At 40.3% G+C, this 24,436-nt stretch overlaps 1 protein-coding gene across 2 annotated transcripts in view; it reads right to left on the bottom strand.

Moving 5' to 3' along the window:
* ZNF804B (zinc finger protein 804B) overlaps window positions 1-24,436 on the bottom strand; it is a 205,270-nt gene that overhangs the window by 97,636 nt on the left and 83,198 nt on the right. The gene's annotated exons all lie outside the window — the stretch shown is intronic.

Below are 24,436 nucleotides of genomic sequence, written 5' to 3' on the forward strand. Positions count from 1 at the left end.
TTTTTTTTTTGCATTATTTTTCTCCAGATATAAGTGCCTTCCCAGACAGTCAACTCAAATTAGCAATACTGTTTGTTGTCTTATATTTGTAAAAGTCATACTTCCCATTCCAAACTTTTACCATCTCTACGTTGTTTTAAATTCTGACTTTTTAATGAAAATATTTTCTTAACATTTAGATCAAATCTCATTTAGAATTAATTCTATTTTAATGTAATTCAAATTTCTCAAAAAAGCTTCCTATTTTCCACCCATAATGAGTACATTATTAAGTAATGAATCACTCTACATAAAACTGTTATTATGAGGTCTGCTGAAATGCAGAAAGATTGCTAACCATTGCTGAAAGCTATCTGGCAAGAACAGAAATAGGGGGGTATTAAATACTAAGTAGACTCAATCAAATATAAAACACTGAACATTCACTGAGCAAATTGACTACAATTCAAAAATGCTTTATTTATCCACAATTAAATAAAGTGAGAATTAATAACAATCTACTGTATCTGCAATTACCTTTAGAGTCCTATAGATGGAAGAGACTTAGAGATTCTGTATGATCTATCATCTGTCTCCGGGCAGGATCAATCCCACTTACATCGGTCCAGTGCATCCTCATAAAATGTTACTAAAGACAGTTTGTCAGTGACAGAGACGAAGATTTTCAATCTTCACTGTATATTTACCATTTTTCTAGTCACAGTGCAATTTTAGGGCTTTTTCTGTAACTATTTTTGAGAGGTTTTGTGTCTCTTCTCTTTTTTAGGCTAAAATCCATTTTTTTTTCTTTCTTCCCAAGTCACACTGTTAAGTTCTCAAGGACAGAAAGAGTCTGTCATATGTACAGCAGACTACATTTCTGTCTGTACTGACATGATAATTTCCTATAATGTGACAGACTCTAGGATTGTGTTGAGCAAGCAGCAAGTGGGTTTTTTTTTTTTGTTTGTTTTTGTTTTTTGTTTTTTTTCAGTATTTGGCTTAATTGGCAATTTCCCAAGTGATCGTTGTGTCTGTGCCCATGTAAATGTTTGAATTTGGGAGCTTCTTGGTGTGCTCTAGAAAATTTTGTCTATTCATTAAAAAATAAAGCCAATCAATCAAGCTCAATCAAGCCAATCAGTCAAACTCAGACAAACAATGCTTCCACAAAATGGAATATCTGGCTGCATAACTTAACTGGACAACGTGAATCAGATCTCTCAGCATCCCCCTCCCTTTCCTCCTTGGGCACCCTCTTGTTCCTCATGCATGTGACCTTGATGAGCTGCAGCCACTGTGTCTGGGTGTGGCCATCATAGACTCATAGAATCATTTCTCCATCAACTCAGAGAATTACTTAGGTTGGAAATGATCTTCAGGTTCATCACGTCCAACTGTTAACCTGACCTACCAAGTCCCATCACTATACTGTGCCCCTGAGTGCCACTAAAGAGCACAGAGATGCCTGGTCCTTGCACCATGGCCCTCTGATTCCTGCTAGTTCAAGGCAAAACTCATCACCACCAATCCCTTCCCTATCTCTTTTCCTGCAGACATAAGGTACAGTATTTCCCTGTTTGTTTTTCCACTGCAATCTGTTTAGGATTCCAGTGCTAAGCAATGGTTGCTTCTAGTCACAAAATGCATTAATGGTTCTGCAGAAATGATTTTGTAGCAAATGTGAGTCATGAGGGAGGCATAAGGAATTATTTTGGGGAAATAACTGTCGTAAGGGAGTCACCTGCACTATTACTCAAGTGTTTTTAGTACCTAGGAGCAGGCAATGTAAGGTAAAAGCTTTTTGTGTTTTGGAAGTGGCACTATGAGGAACATAAACTGCTACTGAATATATTAAGGCAGGTCATTTGTTCTTTTCTCATTATATACTAAAAATTCCGTTATAAATGTCAATCAATGCAATCAGCTCACATGAAGACTGAACTGCTCCCCCAGTGTGTGAGGCACACACACCACATGCAAGGTTACCACTGCCTGCAGCAGGTGTTGGAGGTGCTGTCAGCTCTGCCAAAAGGTGCAGAGGGCTTTCTGAGGGGAAAATGCTGCAGAAATTTACAAATTTACAGCCATTTTGCTGAAACACTCTAAATCAAGCTAGGTGCTGCAAATACCATATGCACTGAGCTTTCCCATCCCACCTCTGCTATATTCCCAAAGCTTTAGAGGTGCCTAGGCCCACTCCTCAGCTGCTTTAAAGCACAGCTTGCTTTCACAGGCCACACTGGGCTGCGGAGCTCTTTGCAGATCAAGCTCACCTCTGAGCTGATGGCCATGGGGAGCAGAGGCTACCCTATGGCTGCATGATGGTGGTGTGGAACATCTCTACCTCACTGACTGCCCGCAGGCAGCCCTGCACTGCAGCACTGAGGTGGGTGAGGAGAGCTCAGCCTTTTGATCAAAGGGGACAGGTGTTTTCTGAAGATAAATGGCTTTGAGAAGAAGGTCTCTTCGTTGCAGTCAGTAGACATTAAGTGCTGCCCTATAAACTGAAAGGCTACTTCCTTCCATGGGGAGCACTCTGAAGCAAAATGTAAAAACAGTTTCCTCCTGAGAAAAGGTACCTGCTTGGTATTCCCTAGGCAACAGCAAAGTACCCTTTCACAGGAGATACTGCTCAGAAGAGATTTATGAAATGTGGCAGGGCAACATCAAGGCCTTAGAACCATTAATTTAAAATGCCTTTCCCCTTCATCCTCCCGTGCAAATTGCTGAGCACTCACGATTTCTTCTTACCTTCTGCTCTCAGTGATACAGCTTGTGTCATGCCAGGATCACAGTTCCATGACATTAATTATACACAACTAAGATATACTTTTTATTTTGTGCCTAAAATGGAAAAGAGCGCAATGGAACACAGGAGACTCTGCCTGCGTTTAGGGAAATTCATTTCAGCTCTGTATTTCTTTCAAAAAAAAACCCTTCAGCTTGAGAGATGTTTCATTTTGAAAGCAATAAAAGAGTCACTGCTACATCCAGGGCTGCTTACAGTGGGATGCCTTAAAATATTGAATAATAATATCAGGAGAAAACGCTTTGGACCTGCTTACTTTTGTGTAACTGAACAAAGATGAGATGGCAGAGAAACCATTCCACTTTTCATCTATCTCTCAACATACAAAAAGACAGAAGCACATAACTCAGCTGTAAGAGACACAGTGTCAGGTCAGTGAATCTGCCTCTTCCTGGGGTAACACTGTCACATCTGGGGCATCCTACAGTGTCAACAACTTACATAGTTTCCCATTGTTTCCACATTTTCTACTAACCAGAGGAACTAGATTTACAGTAGATGAAAGATTCAATTCAGAATGTTTGACCTTAGCTTTTGTTCATATAATCAGTGTGCTTTATCTCTCAAGCAAGACAACATTTAGGAGTTCTCATACTCCACAACAACAATCAGCTATTCTTGGGATCACATAAGTAAGCAACTTCAGTGGCTAATGAAGGGACAAAAATTCTGCATTTATTTTGTGACTTTTATTTTTAATATTATGTTATATTTGTGACTCCTTTTTCCCCATTTGTAGTTAGTGGTTACTTATTAATGACTCCTATTCTTTCTTGTTATAATGTATGTGATAGAACTTTCAATTTCTGGGGGAAAAAAAATGAGAGAGTATACCATTTACCATCTCACACCATTAGACTCTGAGAAGTTTAATGAACTGAAGTATTTCAAACCAGACATTAAATTTCCTAGTTGCTCAACCAGCACTTGTTGGTTTTCCCTTGTATTTCTTTTCTGAAGTCCAAAGTGGCCAAGAAGCTAACACAGCTCTCTTGCCTCACTAATACCAATGCAGCGCTTCAGAGACGACTGGACCATCACTGCTCACACCAGAGAATCGTATTTTTACTTCTTTGAAGAAAAACAACTAACTGTTCTTTAACTTTGAGTAAAACTACTCCTATGGAATATAAAACAGGAACATTAAGTTGTAAACCAAAAAGAACACCAACTGACTGTTGAAGAACATCTGCCTTGCACTATTCCCCAGGCTGACTATTACTCTGCTGGGGATACTGTATAGTCCACTACATCCCGGAAAATTCAAGAAGCCCAAGTAACAATTTGAAATAGCTGGAACAAAAGAAGAATACAAAGCAGAACTGAAGAACAGAAGGATTCTGTGGCACGTTGGGTACTCAGAATAGATTAACAGATTTGAATGCAAAAGAAGTAGCCTCTGTAATTTGTCACCTGCTCTGTTTGCATAACCTTATGCACGAGGCATAACACTGTAATAATAGAGAATCTTGCCAATTCCTCCATAATTCCTACAAAATGTACAACACTGGTAATTACATTTCTTTGTATTGGGAGCATATCTTCAATGGAAAATCTAGCACTTCTCTGAGCAAGCTGCATAGTATTTATCCTTGTTCTTTAAAAGTGCTAAAAATACTTATTTAAAGTTTGAATTTCACCAACCATAGATTCCAGTTATTGTTTCATTTTGTGCTGTTTGCTAGATTTAAAAAGTTTCAATTATCCACTGTAAAGGTAAATCGACCTCTCTGCATGTTTGCGTGATAGAGAAGGAGGGACTGGTTTTATCTTTAAACCAAGACAATTGTGCTATTTAACAAAATACAGGTAGTATATATATAAAAAAAAAAAAAAAAAAAAAAAAAAAACAGAAAAATATATTCAGAGCTTTTCTTCAGGATTACCTTTATAAATAATTGGTAACTGTTTTTCATGGGCTCAATACAGAATCACTGTGGAAAACATAGCTTTTTTGCATATACATTATCCAAATTATTAGTTGTGTTTTCTCCTGACAATACAGAACAAATAAAGATGCTCCTATCTGAGGTACAACTCATGAAAATACTCCCCCTCTTTATCCTACCTTTGGTTTACACTAATTAAGGACCACATTCTCATAAGTAAACCTATGTCAGTACTGTTAACTCACAGATTTCTTCCATACAAATATATGAAACATTTATTAATGCATAATGCTGACAATTTTTGCTTTGGTGTCAAGGTGTGATATCAAATACAAACTTCAGAAAAGCAACATGCAAATCTTAGTGATTAGTGTTTTAATCTTTTGCAGCCAAGTTTTGCAAAAAATAAATCTCATTATTGTATTGAGGCAATAGGAAGACACATTATACATGCTGTCTCCAAAACATTACTTACAGAACAAAATAAGTAAACAGACACGTGCGCATAGTATGCAGCACCTGCTAAAAAGTATTCTGTAGAAACTCATTGCTCAGTTTTTATTGTAATAATTTTATCGCATCATTTTCTGTACATTAATTTCTTTCAGAACCTAACTTAGTGAACTGGGTTGTAAAACTCCTCAGAGACTGGACACAAGGTTTTGATTTCTAATTGTCTCTGCCACACCTAGGTAGGTAAAGCAAATGCCCAAATTCAGTGCCTTTGTCATGAAACGTGTCACTGTTTTCAAAACCAGCTTTGGAGCAGCAATGGCACTTCTAACCACAGTGAGAGAGGGGCTATTCCCATCCCTGGTGTTAGTAGTCCTCATGGCCAGCTCTCAGAAAAACCAGCACAGGAAGGGCATCTTCCTATGCCTGGGCCCCAAGAACACGTGGATGTCATTAGCACACTGTCTCAGTATTGCAAAGGCAGGTAGATGTCAGTCCCCCTTTCTAAGACTCCCCTCTAGGAAAAGAGTAACTTCAGCTGCAAGGGAGGGAAAACTTCAAGGAAAGTGCAACTTCAAGGTGATATTTTGATCTCGCACATCCTCTCCCCAGACTCCAGATAAAACAATGGAATGTGCTTTTCATCCCACCGTGAGCAGGTGAGCACTGGGGAGCTGAGGAGCTCTGCCCGATGCTACCAGACCACCTCGCAGAGCAATCACTCCCAGCATGGCACCGCAGCATGGGCTGCTGACAGCACACACTTCTGAACGCACTTGGGATGTAATTAAAGCCAGATCCCTGAATTAGTAAGTTCTGATACTTTTGGAGTTAATAAGCTGAAAACTATTTCTACAGTGTGTACAGTTGTCAGTAATGGCCACAGTTCTCAAAAGACAAGAAAAAAAAAAGAACAAAAAAACCGCTATTTTACAGGAAAAAAAATCTGCCTTTTTTTCTTCTTTGAGCTGAAACCCAAGGCTCAGCTTCATGCCATGTCTGACAACAAGAGTGGAGGGTGTGCCCCAAACACAGCCAGCATGAGATGCTTGTGACTGACGCTCTACTTCAGATTTGAAGTGAGTGAGTGAGTGTTTAAGCAGAGAATCTGACAGCAGACGAGGATAGTTGTGCTCAAACATGGAGCCAGGGGCTAAGAGCCTAGAGGTGAAACTCAGCTGTGGTGGTGTCTATATGACCTATGTGGTCCAAACAAATGAATTCAATACACTTACTGTTCTTTCAGGTAATTTCAATTACCTCTTCCTCCTCTGCATCTGAGACAAAGTTGTATATCCAGAGCCTCCAGATTACACATAAAACATCTTTGAGAACACAGAGGACTAAAACCTAGATTTCTCTTTTTTTTTGCCATTTTCCTAAATTACCTGCTTAACCAAAGTGGCGATGCAAACAGGACCAGACATACCATGGCAGACAGACCACTCTCAGCTTGCTGCACATGCCCATGCTTCCAGGTGACAGCAGCTCCCAGTTGGGGCAACACCAGATGACATTGCCAGGAAGCGCTGAGCTACATAGGCGCCAAACAAAGATACTTTTCCTAGGGAGTTTGCAGCAGCCCAGTCCAAGATATCCTGTGTCATTTTCATTGCAGTGTCAGCACTGATTTTCTGTAGCAATGAATTAAGTGACTGCAGAGAGAGAGCCAGAAACACTATTTACTCCAACCAAAAAGATCAGTTCCGGAGTCTCATGTTCAATTTCCTCCCAACACCAGCCACATATTTGCAAAAGTATGTTGCACCTCAGGTGGGACAAGTTGGGAACATCTGCCAATATTTCTCACCTGTGACAATTCTGCATTTGGTGCCTGCTGTCAGTCCTTTACAGCCACCTCTTCTCCCCAGATGGAATTGCAAAGGCCATTCAACTGTAACCTGGAGGACAGCCAAGTTGTTGAAGGGAAGTCCTTCCCATCTGAAGAGATGAACCCAAGGAGCTGAACTATTATATTTTAGCTTGACAAAGAGTTTTAATAAAGTTCCACCTGACTTTTAGGGTTGTTGTTCATGCAGGTATTAAAGATCTAACTAATCATCAACATTTGCATTAATTGGCATTTGTATTACAGTAAATGCAGATGGCAAGTGCCTGCAGACTTTTTACCTTATCTACGTTTGCTGTTCCACTATGGCTATATAACTCATTATTTTCAAACATTTGGAGAAATAAAGCACTTTAAAAGTGTCTTCTGAATACAGTGCAATTAGTTTTCCAAAGAAACAAGTTCATTCTGACAAAGACAATAGCAATATGCTTTAAAAAATTAAAGTAAAGTAAGTGAGGGGCACATACACCCCTGTAGGCACCTAGACAGTAGAAAACCTGTTAGTACAAATGGCACAGAATGGGAACACCAGCACTCCCCCCCAGGTGAGCAGCATCAGCAGAACCAGGAAATAAATCCCAGGTGAGTCTGGAGCTTAGAACTGGAGAAATGCTCTAGCCTCTTGGAAATTGGTGGGTTTGCTGGAAGAGCAATCATATGGAACTTAAGAAGCTAGACTTGTGCAAGGTCTTTGACTTGGTACCACATCACAACTTTATTTTTAAATTGGAGAGATATGTGTTCAAAGACTGGGCTCATCAGTGGATAAGAATAGGTTGAAAGGTCACAGACAGAGGATTGTGGTCCAGGTAGAGGCTGGTTATGAGTGATGTCCCTCAGGGTTCCACCTTGGGGGTGTTACTCTTCAATATCTTCATAAATGACACAGATGATGGGATTAAGTGCGCTCTCAGCAGGTCTGTGGATGATACTAAGCTGAGCAGTGCAATAGATCCAACAGAAGGGATGCTTCCCAAAGGGACCAGACAAGCTCAAAAGGTGGGCTCAAGTGAAATTGATGAGGTTCAAAAAAGCCATGTGTAAGGTGCTGGGTTAGGGCAGTTCCAGATATGTGTACAGACAGGGAGAACTCATTGAGAGCTGCCCTGTGGAGAAGGACCTGGAGCTCCTAGTAAATGAAAAGCTGGAAATGAGCCAGCACTCTGTGCTTGGAGCCTGGAAGGCCAATGGTATCCTGGGCTGCATCAAAAGAGATATGAAAAGCAGGAAGATGAAGGTGATCGTCCCTATCTACTCTGCCCTCATGAGGCCCCGTCTGGATTACTGCATCCAGACCTGGGGTCCCAAGCTCAGAAAAGTTGTGTTTTTCAAGTTTTTCAAATAGGTCCAGAGGAGGACCACAAAGATGCACAGAAGGCTGGAGCATCTCTCTTACAAAGAAAGGTTGAGGGAGTTGGAAAAAAACGTTTTCTCTCAGAGAGTGGTCAGGCACTGGAATGGCTGCCCAGGGAGGTGGTGGAGTCTCCCAGTGTTCAAGAGGCGTCTGGATCAGGAGCTGTGAGATCTGGTTTAGTAGCTTGTGATAGCAATGGTGATGGGAGGATGGTTGGATTAGATTATCTTGTAGGTCCTTTCCAACCTTATGGTTCTATGATTCTATGATTGTTCAGCTTGGAGAAAAGAAAGCTCTAGGGACACATCATTGTGGCCTTCCAATACTTAAAGGAAACTTATAAGCAGGAGGGAAATAAACTTTTTTACTAGGGTAGATAGTTACAAGGTAAGGGGGAATGGTTTTAAACTAGAAGAGATTTAGATTAGATGTTAAGGGGAATTTTTATTCTGAGGCTTGTTAGGTGTTGGAACAGGATGCTCAGAAATATTGCAGGAAGTGTTCATAAGGCCCTGGGCATTCTGATCTAGTGCCTGATTTAGTGGTTGGCAATACTGCCCATGGCAGGTAGAGTTGGAACTAGATTATCTTAAAGGTCCATTCTTACCCTAGCTACTTCTATGATTTAATGATTCTAATCTGGAGTAGTCAGAAAGTCAGAGCAGATGATCTAAGTAACAACTCCCTCTTGTTTTCTGGCAAGTTGAGTCTGGGCAGCCTTGTGTTGCACTTGTAAATAGTTCCCACTGCATCAACCCCCAGCTATTAATCATGTTTTCTATTTCATAACTGTGACAATGCCAAGAATATTCAGCTAGATGAAAGTTTATCTTCACTAGTAGAATAGATTCGAAACTCATCAATTTAAATAACTATGCATTTTAACAAGAAATGTGTTCCTGCACAGTATTTAAAAGCAGCCAAGCTATTTACCATATTGCTAGGTAAAATTTGTCCTCCATATATCTGTATCACACTTGCAACAGATTCCAATAAATTAGCTGTGGTGTAATGGCAGAAATGTAACGTAAAAATCAAAGAAATGATGAAATTGCAAGAATGTGGTTGCAATTCCCCCTATGTATGGTCGCCACTCCCTCAAAAACTACTTAAGAAACTGTGTAGATAGCACATGCCATATAGCTAGCTGGGTAAGCACTCCCAAGAGGCAGATCACTGCTGATGACTGTTAAATGCTGATGCTTTTAATCACTTCCACCACTCATGGGGGTGGTGCCTTGGTCATTATCCCAGCCTCCCCACCAAAACACTTCTGCTGGCTCATGCAAATGGAAAGTTGGAAGCAGGTTTGAGGAGATGATAGACATGTTACAGGGACACAAACAACCAAAGCCTGTTTACTTCTCACTAAGGAACCGTAGATCTTCATCTGTCTCCCATACTTTTGGCCTCTTTTGGTAATACATGACACCTCTTTTGTATTTTGGTCAAAGGTAACGGTCCTCCAAAACTTGTTTCTAAATACAGTACATTTCTAGGATGGAAAAATTAAACAGCAAAAAGCTGTATAATTCAAGATGGTATTTTTTTAGAAATTACGAGAAGTTGAAAGCTTCTTTCAACGACTGAGACAGTATTTTGATTTTCCTTTTTCATTTCTAAGCTCATACTCGCCTTCTACTTAGGAATTACTGTTATTAGAAGAGAGCCTGACACCCCTCACTGAGCTTAGAGCCTCATTTATGGCTATTAGCCCAGTGATGGTGTATTGAAAAGTACTGCACCTGTCACATTCATCAAATCCAATTTGCCCATCATACAGCTTTATTCTTTCCCTACTAATGTTCTGAGTAACTGATTTTTTCTCATGATTTTCTCTGAGTCACTAATTATTATATTTGTTTTCCATTAATATGAACAGCTAATATTACTTGAACCAGTCTGACAAGAGAGTAGGTAGATCATCTAATTTTTTGTGGCTTATATTTGTATGTGTTTCTGAAATAAAGGTGTATGTAATTGTAGTTAATTAGTGAGAGCGCCAAGAACAATCCAGACCAAGCTTTCAGCTCTAAATATATATATATATTCCATATAAATATAAAAAACAGTCCATAAATATGTATACGCATTCCATATAAATATACACATATATATATTCCACCTATATATATATACAGATATATATGTATAGGTTTCCCTTCGTGGATCCAATTCTGCAAAGCATTTAAGCACCTGCTTTGAAGTCTGGTGTTTTTCTAGCTAAAACCTAATTCTCTGTATTTCTACAGATGCGGCTTCTTGATGCTAATGCAATGTGAATAATGTTAAAGTGGGATGCTGAGAAGTTGGTGGTAAAACTGCTCTGACTGAAAAGCTAATCTGAGTTCAGCAGAAGTCCTTCTGAAAGAAGCTGTCCTCTGTTTCCACAGCCTCAAATCCCACTGCACCAACACTGCTCTATTTTCCTGCTCTCAAAAAACATCTGTCAGCAGCCTGACTAGCAAAGTGAGATGCTATTTCCATCACTTCCTCAATAGCAAGGCAAGATCTAAGTGACATTAAAAAAAAAAAGTCCAAAAACTCTTGTGTTTTTTTTTTTTTTTTGTTCACAGTGTCCTTGATAGCACTGCACATCTTCACAAGGATGGATTCTGTAGGTAAGTGCAAGTCATCAGGATTGGTCTGAGCTGATGGAAAAAAAAGGTGTGTTATTCAACTGTTTTTCATGGAAAGTATCAAACACAAAATGCAAAGGCTTCATGTTGGATATGTAGCTTTGCTCTAACAAAGACATGTTTAGCTGCCTTGTGATCCTGCTGTGGGCTAGCAGAATGACTTCTGCAAGGAACAGCCTCAGCAGCTCACCAAGCAAAAGAGCATGACACATGGGATGGGATATGATGGTACGTTCAAGAGCCCCGCCTGCAGATAAAAGTTGGGTGTAGTGGCAAAATCGCCGTGTTTCTCAGGACATTTTTCAACTGAATGTTTTCTCAAGAAAGTTTACAGTTTGCAGGTGAAATCTTTTCTTCTTTCTTATTTCTGAAGAAAATTAATTGATGTTTTCCCTCAGATTTGTCAAGTGTACCATTCGTAAGTTGACATGAGTACAAGTATCAACGTAAAGAGATCAGCTTCCTCCACTGACTGATTTCCAGAGCCGGTGCATGGCAAGGAAATGCAATGCAGTCTCCCATTGGACCAACATTTTATATGGTCTGATAATGACAGAACAAGGGGGAATGGCTTAAACTAAAAGAGGGAAGATATAGATTAGATGCTAGGAAGAAATTATTTACTCAGAGGGCAATGAGGCCCTGGCACTGCTGCCCAGAGCTGTGGGTGTCCCATCCCTGGAGGTACTCAGCGCTGGGTTGGATGGTTCCTGGGCACCTGAGCTGGTCAGGGGCAGAACTGGGTGGGCTTTAATGTCCCCTCCAACCTAAGCCATTCTGTGATTCTACAACTCTATGGCTTGCTCAAGATGTGCAGGTTTCCTCCTATGTCTTCCTGCTGACCAGAAAAGGAGTAAAAGTCAGACAGGAATGAAGGCAAATCCCAAGGATTTAAAGTTTTAGAAGTAAATTATTCAATTAACCATGCAGTGGGATCTTGTCCAGGCAGGGGGCTTGGACCATGCCTTCCCTGTTCTTCGCTGCACTGCTGGCAGCTCTGCCAGGTGTGGATTGCACAGGGGGAGAAGCAGCACTTGATGGCAGTGCTTTCTGCACAAAGTAGCCTGAGGATCAGCAGAAAGATTATGTTTCCTGCTCCTTTGCCTGCATCTAAGTAAAAGCCCAGGAGTGATTTTGCAGCCTTGTAAAAGCCGGATGAAAATGGCAATAAGAAACATTCTCGCATTTTCATGACTCTGTGTTCTCAGATAATCTTTCCCTGTGGAAGCAATGACAGTCTTGTACGGTGGAAGGAGGGGCAGAAGTCAAGCCAAAAGCATTACTTTTCTCATAAATCATTGAAATTTATTACAACAGTAGGATTGAATAAATCTTCTTTTTGTCATTATAGTTCCATTACTGAATATTGATGCAAATTATTTACTTTGGGCAGGTGAGATATACCTGCGTTCTTCTTCTCTATTTTTGATTATCTGTAATATGATGCGTTCAAAAAAAAACAAAAAACAAAAAAGCCCTTAATAAAGCTGTAAAGCACAATTTCAATGTGCACTATTAGATGGGGATAAAAAAAGTAATTTATCTGTCAGCCTGCTCTTCAAATGGGTTATTCTCCTTTAGAAACAGTCTGTATCTGTAGCTATATTCAGGTTAATACAAAAATTATTTTCTCTTTTTTTTATTTGCTGATGAGGCTTGCTTGATGATTTGAGAGACACAATTCACCATCTGAATTTTTGGCCCAGGAATGTATTGTCAATAGTTTCCTCTTAGCTGGATGCAAAGTTGTTGTTTGTTTTCCCCTAAGCTGCTTAACATGAGAACATATGGTACAAACATATAACAATATTATGTCAACCCAAACTGGAATGTGAGTTTCTAGCAAAATCTTGTCTAAAATAAAACACACTGTGTCTACACTCCAGTCTACTGATATTTTCAGGGACGTTTTTGACTTGTCTTTTTCTTTTATAAATGAAATCCGGTGAATAAAAAGGTAATATATGCCAATTTCTCCACACAGACTTTGACATGCTGCCAAACACAGGTCGATGCAGAGTTAATTGACTTCTGTGGAAATTCACCCACCCAAAACTGAATTATGTTTGTTCTGCTCTTCTTTAAAAGGCCATACAACCCTACTGTTTGAGAAGACAGAAATAACTTTGAAGCATAATCTGTGTAAAACAGTTTCAGTTGGGAATTCTTTATACTGTACATGTAGTTTAAAGAATAAAAGTGGCTGATTTACTAAAACCACGCAAGTTAAATCTGGCTTATGTCCTGGCTCATCAGGCAAGAGTAGAGACTTTACTGAATTACGAATATAACAGTTGAGTTCTCAACCACTGACCATATTTGGGAAGTAAATCAGTGGTTAGCACGTGGGTTAATGAACTCATCCTGTATTTTTCCCTTAGTTACCCTGGTGGTTTGAGATTTGTGCAAATACAACAAAAGACAGAATGTGGATGCAAAACAAGCAATGCTTTAACCTGCAGCAATAACATGTTGTGGTAAATGTCCTGCTGGCAGTTGGGACACTGTGTATAAAAACCATCTGCACAGGCAGAGATCAGATTTTCTTCCATGGAGAGCAGGAATGTTCTTCACTGCCCCGCATCCTACTTCAGGGCCACTTCTTTAGTTCCTGCAGTTCTGCACTGGAGATAATGTTGACACAATCATCAGTATATTTCTCTGCATATCTCTCAACAACTCCTTAGCCCTTTTTTGAGAGAAGAAATCTAGTGAGTTTTGGCTTTTTTTTTTTTCTTTTCAGGGCATAGAAATACAGTCATGCGCTGACAGCAGATTTGAATTATGTCTGCTGATGTCTTCTCATGTGTTAAGTTCATGACAGGAACAAGGCTGCTTCTCATTTGAAAAACAATCAACATCCACCTAAAACAAAGTACTGCCACTTTAAAATTCATCAGCCTTTTTCTCATAACTTTAAAGAATGTGTTGGCACTTCCCGAACTTTTATTAAAATGCCCTAAACTTAAATGCTTTGAGAAGAAAATACATATTTCACTCAACCCAGAATGTCTTCTCAGCAGCTGGGGAAAGTCTGAAGGAGGAATGTGGAGATAGCCACAGTGCAGGACAGATGTTTCTGCAGCACCGTCTGCCCCAAGGTGCTAGAGAACCAGGAATACAGCATAAGGCACCAACACCAGTGTCTCTGGATAAAAATGACTTCCATGATCCCCTGGCTGCTCCCCCCTAGAACTGTAAATACTAGCCTTTTCGTTTTTGATTGACAACAGGTTAATAGGCTCTTAAAAAAAAAAAAAAAAAAAAAAAAAATCTGAGCCGAAGAAAGAAATACAATTGAATAAAGTAAGAGTAGGCTGGGAGACAAACAAATGTCATGTCCAAGCTTCAGTCACATGAGCAAGCCATTAAGGAAACCAGCTGTTGAACGCAGCAATGTTGAGGGTGGGACCAGCACTGGCCCTGACCCATGGAAAGTTTTCTACTCGTTGAAGGAGACCTCCTGCAAGCCTTACCTTCACGTGGACACTGTGAGTAGGGGATGTCTGATGTATGGCAAGATGACAACTATGTTTTGAGTGTTTACTGCCATGTAACACAACTCGTAGAGATAAATTCCTCCAAGGGGTGTACTGGCTTCACTTGCTCTTCCAGCAGCTCCTGAAATACTGCATTGGACCCCGAGACAAAAGAGATGTGTATGAGGGGAAAGGCTCTGTGACCACAATATGTGATGCAGGAGCATGCACTCAACATGTTATGTGCAGTGCACTCTGTGTGTTATATGCAATATGAGAAAAATACCCAGGAACCTCCTCTGTTCTTTTTCCTCCAGTTAATCTACAAAAACAGAGGAAATTTCTAAGACTTGATTATTTTAATGGAAGTTTTATGAAGTGAAATGCACAGATTCTTTTCCCTTCTTTGCAAGTGAACAGCAAGGCTCTGGAGTTTTTGCTGGTGGTTTTTTTTTCCCTATTTTTCTTCAGTTCTACCTGAGCATATGGTCATATTAGAGGAAACAATGTTAGTTTACAGGAAAAATTTTTCTTGTTAACCTCTGCCTGTCCCATCTCCACACAGAGAAGCATGCTGAAAAAAATAACTAAAGTTTCCTGCCTCTTGGCCTCTGCATCCTACAGTATCATGGAGACCAAGTGAATGGAAGTTACTGAGCAGTAGGAAAGATATTTTTGCTGTTTAACTTGATGTATTTTGGCACCTTCCTCTTCACATAGAAATAGAAGCAAGTACAAGTGCATTCGTCAAAACAAGGGAATGTTTGTTAAAGAGCTGAGTGTTTTTCATGCAGAAGACTCCAAATTTGATACACTGTGACAGATGTATAACATTACAGATCAGCATTTCGAATGTAAGAATGATTTTCTGAACAAATGAAAACCTTAGCGGTACCATACAGTATCTTGTGTGCTCCTTCCTATTTCATTAATTGTCCAGTATCAACTTGCTCTGTTAAAAATGCAGCACAGAAAAGACACGATCTGCAGAAAGATTTGGACATTATATTTACATAGCCAGAAAATTAGCCTCTCTTTCCAAATTATAGCCTCCACTAATTCAGAAAGAAGAAATTCTCTCCCTTCTGCACCATTATATTGAATTATAGTCCATTCAGTTTTATGTAGTATATAGAATTTAACCTATAGGACAAAGTTATTTGCCATTATATTATTGCCATATTCTTGAAAGATTGTCTGTTCTATATCAAAACTGCCGTTTGTCAGAGATTATTGGTAGAAAACTTTTTGTTTTATTGCACAAATATGACACAAAAGTCTTGAGACTTAGTTGTATAAAATCAGGGTTCTATTTTTACATACCTCTGCCTTCTAGGGGTCCAAAACCCTTACAATGCATAAACATAATGGGTTTGAAATGCCTCAGAAAAGTCAAGCAAGAATTGTTTAGTTTTCCAATAGTTACTCCTGAGTCTAACCACAGGTATAAGTTCTGGATATATGGCCTCACAAAACATGCCTAAGACTGTCAAAAGTGATCAGATTTAGCTTAACTCTACACCCAGAGTTTACTGAAAACATTAAATGCACATTGATTTCTACAGTTACAGAGAAACAAGCACTTCACAGAATCACAGAATGGCCAGGGTTGGAAGGGACCTCAAGGATCATGAATCTCCAACCCCCTGCCACATGCAGGGCCACCAACCTCCCCATTTAATACTAGACCAGGCTGCCCAGGGCCCCATCCAATCTGGCCTTGAACACTTCCAGGGATGGGGCATCCACAACCTCTCTGGGCAGCCTGTTCCAGTACCTCACCACTCCGTCTGTAAAGGACTTCCCCCTGACGTCCAACCTAAATCTCCCCTCTCTCAACTTAAAACCATTTCCCCTAGTCCTGCAGTTATCAACCCTTTCAAAGAGTTGATTCCCCTCCTGTCTGTAGGCTCCCTTTACGTATTGAAAGGCTGCAATTAGATCACCCCGCAGCCTTCTTTTCCCCAGGCTGAACAAGCCCAGCTCCCTCAGCCTGTCCTCATAGGGGAGGTGCTCCAGTCCCCTGATCTTCGTGGCCCTCCCCTGGACCCTTTCCAACAGCTCCCTGTCTTTTTTGTACTTGGGGGCTCCACACTTGGATGCAGTATTCCAGATGGGGCCTCACAAGAGCAGAGTAGTAGGGGGCAATCACCTCTCTGTCCCTGCTGGCCACCCCTCTTTTGATGGAGCCCAGGATACCATTTGCCTTCCAAGCCGCAAGGGCACACTGCTGGCTCATGTTAAGTTTTTCATCCATCAACACCCCCGGGTCCTTCTCCACAGGGCTGCTCTCAAGGACCGCTCCTTACAGTCTGTATGGATGCCTGGGATTCCTCTGGCCCAAGTGCAAAACTCTGCACTTTGCTGTGTTGAACCTCATCAGGTTCACCCAGGTCCACCTTTCTAGCCTCTCGAGGTCCCTCTGAATGGCATCCCTTCCTTCAACCATGTCCACCGCACCACTCAGCTTGGTGTCGTCAGCAAACTTGCTCAGGGTGCACTCGATTCCGTCATCGATGTCATTGATAAAGATGTTAAAGAGCACCGGTCCCAAGACAGACCCCTGGGGGACGCTGCTCATTACCGGCCTCCACCTGGACTTAGAGCCATTGATGACCACCTTCTGTCTGCAGCCTTTCAACCAGTTTCTTATCCATCGAGTGGTCCACCCATCAAATCCACATCCCTTCAGTTTGGAGATAAGGATGTGGTGGGGGACCATGTCAAAGGCTTTGCTCAAGTCCAGGCAAATGACATCGGTCGTCTTTCCCTTGTCCACCGATACCATCACTCCATCATAGAAGGCCACCAGATTGGTCAAGCATGACCTTCCCCTGGTGAAGCTGTGCTGGCTGTCTCAGATCACACGCCCATTCCTCATGTGATCAAGCATGTCATCCAGGATGATCTGTTCCATGATCTTCCCAGGCACAGAGGTGAGATTCACCAGCCTGTAGTTCCCAGGGTCCTCCTTGCTCCCTTTCTTGTAAATGGGAGTGACGTGACCCTTCCTCCAGTCATCCGGGACCTCACCTGACAGCCACGACTTTTCAAATATGATGGAGAGCGGCTCAGCCACCACCTCAGCCAGCTCCTTCAGAACCCTGGGATGCACGCCATCCGGCCCCATAGACTTGTACACATTCAGTCTCATGAGGCGGTCTCAGACCTGCTCTGTCCTCACAGCGGGGGAGGGATTTACCACTCCAGTCCCCACCCAGAGGTTTAGGGATGCAGGGCTCAGAGACATGAGAAGTACTGGAATCCTGGCTGCCAGTGAAGACCGAGACAAAGAACTCATTCAGTACCTCAGCCTTCTCTTCGTCCGTTGAAGCCAGTTCTCCTTTTACATTTACCAAAGGAGGTACACTCACTTTGTCCTGTCTCTTCTGGCCAATGTACCTGTAGAAAGTCTTCCTATTGTTTTTCACATCCCTCGCCAAGTTCAGTTCCACCTGCGCCTTGGCTTTCCTGATCTCACGTCTGCAAGTCTGGATGGCTTCCCTGTATTCTTCCTAGGTGGCACGCCCTTGTTTCCAGAGCTTGTAAGCACCCATCTTCGCCCTCAGCATGCCCAGCAGGTCCTTACCGAGCCACACTGGCTTCCTACCTCCTCTGCCCGCTTTCTTATTCAGAGAGACGGAGAGCTCTTGTGCTCTCAGGAAGGCATCCTTGAAGAGTAGCCAGCTCTCCTCAACATCTTTGTTTTTAAAGACAGCCTCCCAGGGTATCTCAGCCAACAGTCCATTGAACAGCTTAAAGTTCGCTCTTCCAAAGTTCAGGGTCCTGATGCCACTCTTCACCAGGTCCACATCCCTTGAGATCAAGAACTCGACCAGGGTGTGGTCACTGCAACCCAGGCTGCCTCCAACCTTAACACCATTAATGATTTCCTCCGCATTGGTGAGCAGCAGGTCCAGCAACGCTTCACCTCTGGTCGGTCTGTCCAACACCTGGACCAGAAAGTTATCATCAACACATTTCAGGAGCCTCCTGGACCTCCTGCAACTCGCCGTGTGGTCTTTCCAACAGATATCCAGATGGTTGAAGTTTCCCATCAGGACAAGAGCCCATTAGCACAAAGCCTCTCGCATCTGAAGCAAGAAAGCCTCGTCAACAGTCTCCCCTTGATCAGGTGGCCTGTAGTATACTCCTATCACCAGCACTTGGTGTTCACTTCACTTCTGAGAACCCTGTTTTCATTGATTATAGACTTCAACTCTTATACTATTTACAATATTGAAACAGAGAATAAAACTTCTTCCAGAAATGCTAAAGTTGGAAATACACAACTTATTTTCAAATCGACTATCAGAAACTTACAGATTGTACACAGGATGAGGTGTACATGCACCAAAAGGCAGATGACTGCTCTTATAAACTTAGGTGGACTGTGAGCCACTGAAAGGGCAGTGTTTTGGACCCTATGGGACCCCTTAGGTCCAGAGTACAAAGCCACCCCACTGCTGGTGATTTGCAGCCCTCCTGAGTAATGCTCATAACTTCCAACCTGTGGTTCACTGTTGTGGAGCCCGTTTCAGTGATGCCCCATCAATCATTATTTCTGTGATTTATAAGTGACTGTCAGCAGCACGAGTAGTGTGCTATTAAAAACTCTATGCCATGGACAGGATCTCGTCAGAGAGAGCAATGGTTTCCTCCTGACTGCTCTGGATGGAAAAGCTTTCTTTTAGCCAGGCTTCTACCCCAATCTATGTCTGGAAATAGATACTCGTTTCCTGAGACTGTTCATTACACAACAGAGCTCTGAGTGGCTATGACATTTTATTAGCACAGTTGAAAATAGGCTTCAAATATGTAAAATGAAACCTGACCAATATTATGATTTCCAGTCATTTGAGGCCAAACTTTCACAAATTAAAATAACACTTAGCAAAAACAAATTGATGAGAATTTAGGGACTAATTGAGAGGACAAAGAGTAGTCTGTGTGTGTTCCTTTTTGTTCATACATAGTTTAGCTATCAGCATGTACTGATTATGGGAAATCAACAAAGATTATATTGCATCAAATGATTTGACACAAGAAGAAGCTGGATTTTATATTATCAGTTTTGTTTTTGTATTTCAACTGTAATGATAAGAAAATTTCTTAATATTTCTGGTATAAATGTTTAGGCAAATGCTTTGTGAAAAAAAATTCTTGATGACATTAATGTAATTAAGGATGTCCCACGATAGTCACAAGCCACAGTGAAATTTATATGAATGGATGCTTTTTGCCTGAACAAGAAAAATGACTGAATTCTACATTCAGAGTGAGAAAACCAAAAGCACACAATCATAGTATAACAGTTAAATTGGAGGAAAAAATAGCTTTTGAAACACAGAAAAAAACCTACTTATTTCATCTTTCTTCTCTTTCAGTACTGTTATGCTTTCTCCACTAATCTATTCTGTGTTTTTTCTGAGTGAAAACATTTGTAATTCAATATCTTGCACATCTGCAAGGTGGAAAATATTAATTTTTTTGAGAGAAAAAATCCAGCCTTTACTAAATCAAATCTAGAAGCAAAACTTAATTCACAGTGAAGACAATGAGAGTAGCTTCAATGTAACCTTGGGCTTATTTCAATCTCTCTTTATTTTTAGCCTCCACTCTTCAGCATTTTCAGAGGCATTTTCAGCAGCTTGGCAGATCCAGCCTCTCCCAGCTTCTAGGTTCTCCCAGGTACTGTGAAAGATTCACTATTAGAGAAAGCATCTTCCAACAGTATATGGCCAACGGAACACTTATGAGGTCATCTAAGATATATAGTTGTTGATGTCATCTCCCTAGAAGTTTCCAAGGCCAGATTGAATGGAAAAAACTGAATAGTGGAAGGTGTCCCTGCCTATGGGTCAAACCATTCTGTCATTCTGTCATCTACTATAATTTTGTATGTATTTTAGTACATCAATATGATCACCCTCTTGGCCTCCGTGATATTATAAATGCTGGTTTTGAACTTTAAGTGACCTTTTACTGTTTTTCTACTTTATTCTTTCTGCACTCACTTGTCACTTTAGCAGAGACTTCTTGATTTACTTTCTTTTTTCCATTCAATATTTGTTTTTCTACACACTTCACAAGTGCCACAGCATCTACAGCTCATTGTATTTGATCAAGTTAGATCACATATACATAGTGAAGTCCCTGAAACACACAGATGAATTAAGGAGGTCGTGCAAGCTTTTAAAATCACATTTTATGAAATCACCAGAAAAGCCAGCAGGTAATAAAAGGTAGTCAAGCTACAGATCCTGCAGAATGTGAGTGATAAGAAGCAGCAGGTTGACCACTGTTTATTGCCTGCCAGCTAAACAAAATGGGATGCAACTTATTACCTGCTGTCTTGTCTGCCAGTTTGATGAGATTAAATTTGCATTCTGGGTGGTGAGGCTATAATCATCTTTGACTGCAACATTCCCTTTGCTTTCTCTGAATCTAGTTGAGACGCTTGCTTCCTACAGTGTAGTACCTACTACATCTGGAGTATGGAAATGGCAAATATGAACATTGCCTGAGCTCCAGATACAACAAAATGAATCCAGATAACTGCACTCTGGGCAAGAAAGAAGGCTACGTATGTTATATAGAGATTCAAAAGTTGATTGTTATAAGCAATTTTTCCTTTATGAAATTATTCCTTATGCAGCAACTGGAAATAGCAGTGGTGTCTGATCAAGCTTATCTGCTTTTGTGCTTTTGTTTGCAAAGTGGGAGTAGTGCAGAAAGCTGGAATTGCCTCTCCTCAGCCCAAGCAGAGAAAAGGGATGGACACCCTAAATCTGCAGCTACTTGAAATGCTGAAGGACATCAGAGCACACAGTATCCCTGAGGCCAGGAAGCTTTGCTATGCCTTCCTGTTAGACAACACCACAGTTATTTCACAGCACTGAGTGGGGCCAGGTGGCGAGGCATGGAGCTGGATGTGGCTGGACAAGATGTAGGCTTCCTGATGAATTAGCAGTGAATCAGAGTCACCACAGTGTGTTATTCTGAACAAACATGATGGAACTAAATCTTTGCCAAAAATCTCTTTGAGCAAAAATGTATATTATGGGCAAACACTGCATTAACAGTTCAATGGAACTCTGTCCTACATTCAAAGGTCAAACTGCATATCAGAAATCCATACACTCAGAACTGCTTGACAAAATGGAACTGCTCTCCCAAAACAGGAATCAGAGTTCCCAAATGTTACAAAATGAACCAAGATGGGATTGACAGCCACTCATGGCAGTCTTCTTCACAAGGACTGTAGAGAGGAAATGTAACTCCCAGAAATGCTGCTATTTATCATGTGTTTGCAGTTCCACAGTTGATCAGCTCACAGCTCTAAGCCACTAAATATCAGAGGATTAACTTATCTTTAAAACAGATAGTAATCAGCCTTTAGAGTCTTCAAGCAGTTTCATCTCTTCATATTTCCTTAGAAACACATGATATTATTTCAGGTCAGCACCAATGAACCCTAAAAGTGGTAGTTAAGACAAACACAGCATGGAGCGTTACAGATATCCTGTTAATAAAAACACATTAGCAGTTTACTGTTTTATCAGCATCCTAGTGGAGACTACAAGGCTTACTAGTGTCACTACTTATATGCTAAATCTTCACGTGCTGTTGACAGGACAATGATATTTATTATATTGAATTGTCATAGGCTGTTATAGTTTATATTGCTAGGAACTGCCTCCATGATGAGGAAATACCCTAGCTGATGAGAAATACACTTGCTGATTACTTCCTGCTGTTACTCTGCTTTCTTTTAGATACAAATATATGTTTCTTGTAGAGTTGAATTTAGTATGTATTATAAATGATGATATAATGTATTCAGGGTGATTTAGAGTTTTAAAGAAGTAAAAGTACAGAATTCCTGTTCTCTACTGTAACAAGGATACTATCTTGTGCAGGATGAAAATACCAGCCACGTATCAACAGTCAGTGTAGATTTATACAGCTTCAGACCACTGTGAGAAGGTTTACTTCAGTCCTACATGTACTCATACATGCATGCACACAGATAACCAAATGAAGGTAAATCCTCTGGCACATCACAGATGCTTCGCTCTTGTTCCTGACAACACCATGCATGGGCACTTCAATCACAGTCCACTCAAAAAGAACAATAAAACAGAGAGCCACAGACAAGCCGGGACCAAAAACAGACTCTTTGATAGCTGAATTTGATCTCTCCCATTTGGATTTTTTTCAAGAGAGAGAAAAGACTTTGAAAGTACCAGTACTTACAACATGGAAGCATTAGGATTCTTCAACAGGAAAATTACTGCTTAAGTACTTCCATTCTGCAATGGTACTTGTTAATACAGGTTGGAGGTTTCCTTGTTTGTTTTCTTTCCTTACATGTGCTGCCTCCATGTAATGCACTGGCAGTCTTGCTCCAAAAGTTAATTAAATGCTCAATATATATTAGAGCTTCATTGCATTAGTATTCATTTGCAGAAGCCTGGGACACCTCACTCATTAAGTTCAGATACATGTAATTTGTTCTTAATGTATGCTCATTATTTGCAAAGAAAATGTGAAGGAGATTTCTACACAAGCCTTTTGTTCAATGTCTTTTCATGCATATCCAAATAGGTAGTATAAATAGCACAGTTTCTATTTTTGAAAATTACATTGTGGGGATTAGGGTTCCAAGATTTGCACTCTTACAATGAGAAGTGAAAATCTGAGCCACCAGTAGCTCATTCGTAAGCATAAATTTAATGGTAATATCAAATATGTGCCAAGATTTGCTTTAAAAATAATTCCTCAGGCAAGATCCAAATCTATCAAACTCTCATCTTTGAACTTCTCACTTCCAGTTCCAAATTTCAGTAATACTTTATGTAACGATACATACTTTATTAAAGAAGTTAATTAATATTTTTGCTATAAAATTGCAGCCACTTATTTAAAGATTACAGTAATTTAGTAATTATAATAATTTAAAAGTGGAAGAGATATAACTTCTATTTTGAGAATCAGGCAGGAAACTTATTCCAAGGAACAAAAATATTTCTTCTCAGCTATTCTATACTCTATCTGAATTCAATAATTCCTTAGCACTGAGCATTGGCTAACCATCCTTTGCTAAGAACAAATCAATGAAACACCTTAATTAACCAGTAAAGCATATCAGAAATTTAGGCTTTTGCATCCATATACTTCGTAGAGCAACAGTTGAAAAATTAATGTTCTTGTCCTTACTAGTAGTCTAATTCAAAAAAGGAGCATGGTGTACACTGAACTCAATTTCTCAGTATCTTCACTTCACTTCCACTAGGTGGTCAAGGCAGTCCAGCCATAATTTTTCAGACCAACATCACACTGTTCATGAGCCTGGTGATTTTATAGAATGAACATCAACTACATAATTCAAAAGATAGACTGAGATTCAGTTTTCTTGTTACACGAGTCCAAAGTTTTCATCTTTATCAACCGTGTCCAGGATAAACAATACACAAAGCTTGGTTTAATTTTAGTCATTACTTTGGGCAGAGGGAATACAAGAATGAAGAGTACTTCAGTCAGCAAGTTTTTTCCATTTCTGTTTTAACAGAAGAGACTTTTAATTTACGATAAGGAATTTTTTATGGGCTGAATATACCAACCCTTCCATTTATACATCTGAAGTAATACTTTCAAGGAAAATCAATTTCGTAGGTGCAGAAATAACAAAAGTTTCACACTGTCAACTAAGGGGTCATAAAAATGCTATAAGTTAAACAGATAGCCACAAATACTTCTTCAAACCTCTTTTCACCTGTACATTTCCAATAAATTCAGTGGTCATAAAAGTATTGCAGTGACAGTCTTGACTTTTAGACCTCCCTACATGTTTGAAGATGTGCAATGCCTACATAAAAGCAATGTAGAAATGCAATAAAGAAATAGGGTACATTATCACTATGAGAAGAATATGTCACTTTTAAGAGGAGAAAGCAATCTTCTGCTGATATTTAAA

This window comes from Phasianus colchicus, chromosome 6 (assembly GCF_987193195.1).
Source record: "Phasianus colchicus chromosome 6, bPhaCol1.hap1.1, whole genome shotgun sequence".
Lineage (NCBI taxonomy): Eukaryota > Metazoa > Chordata > Aves > Galliformes > Phasianidae > Phasianus > Phasianus colchicus.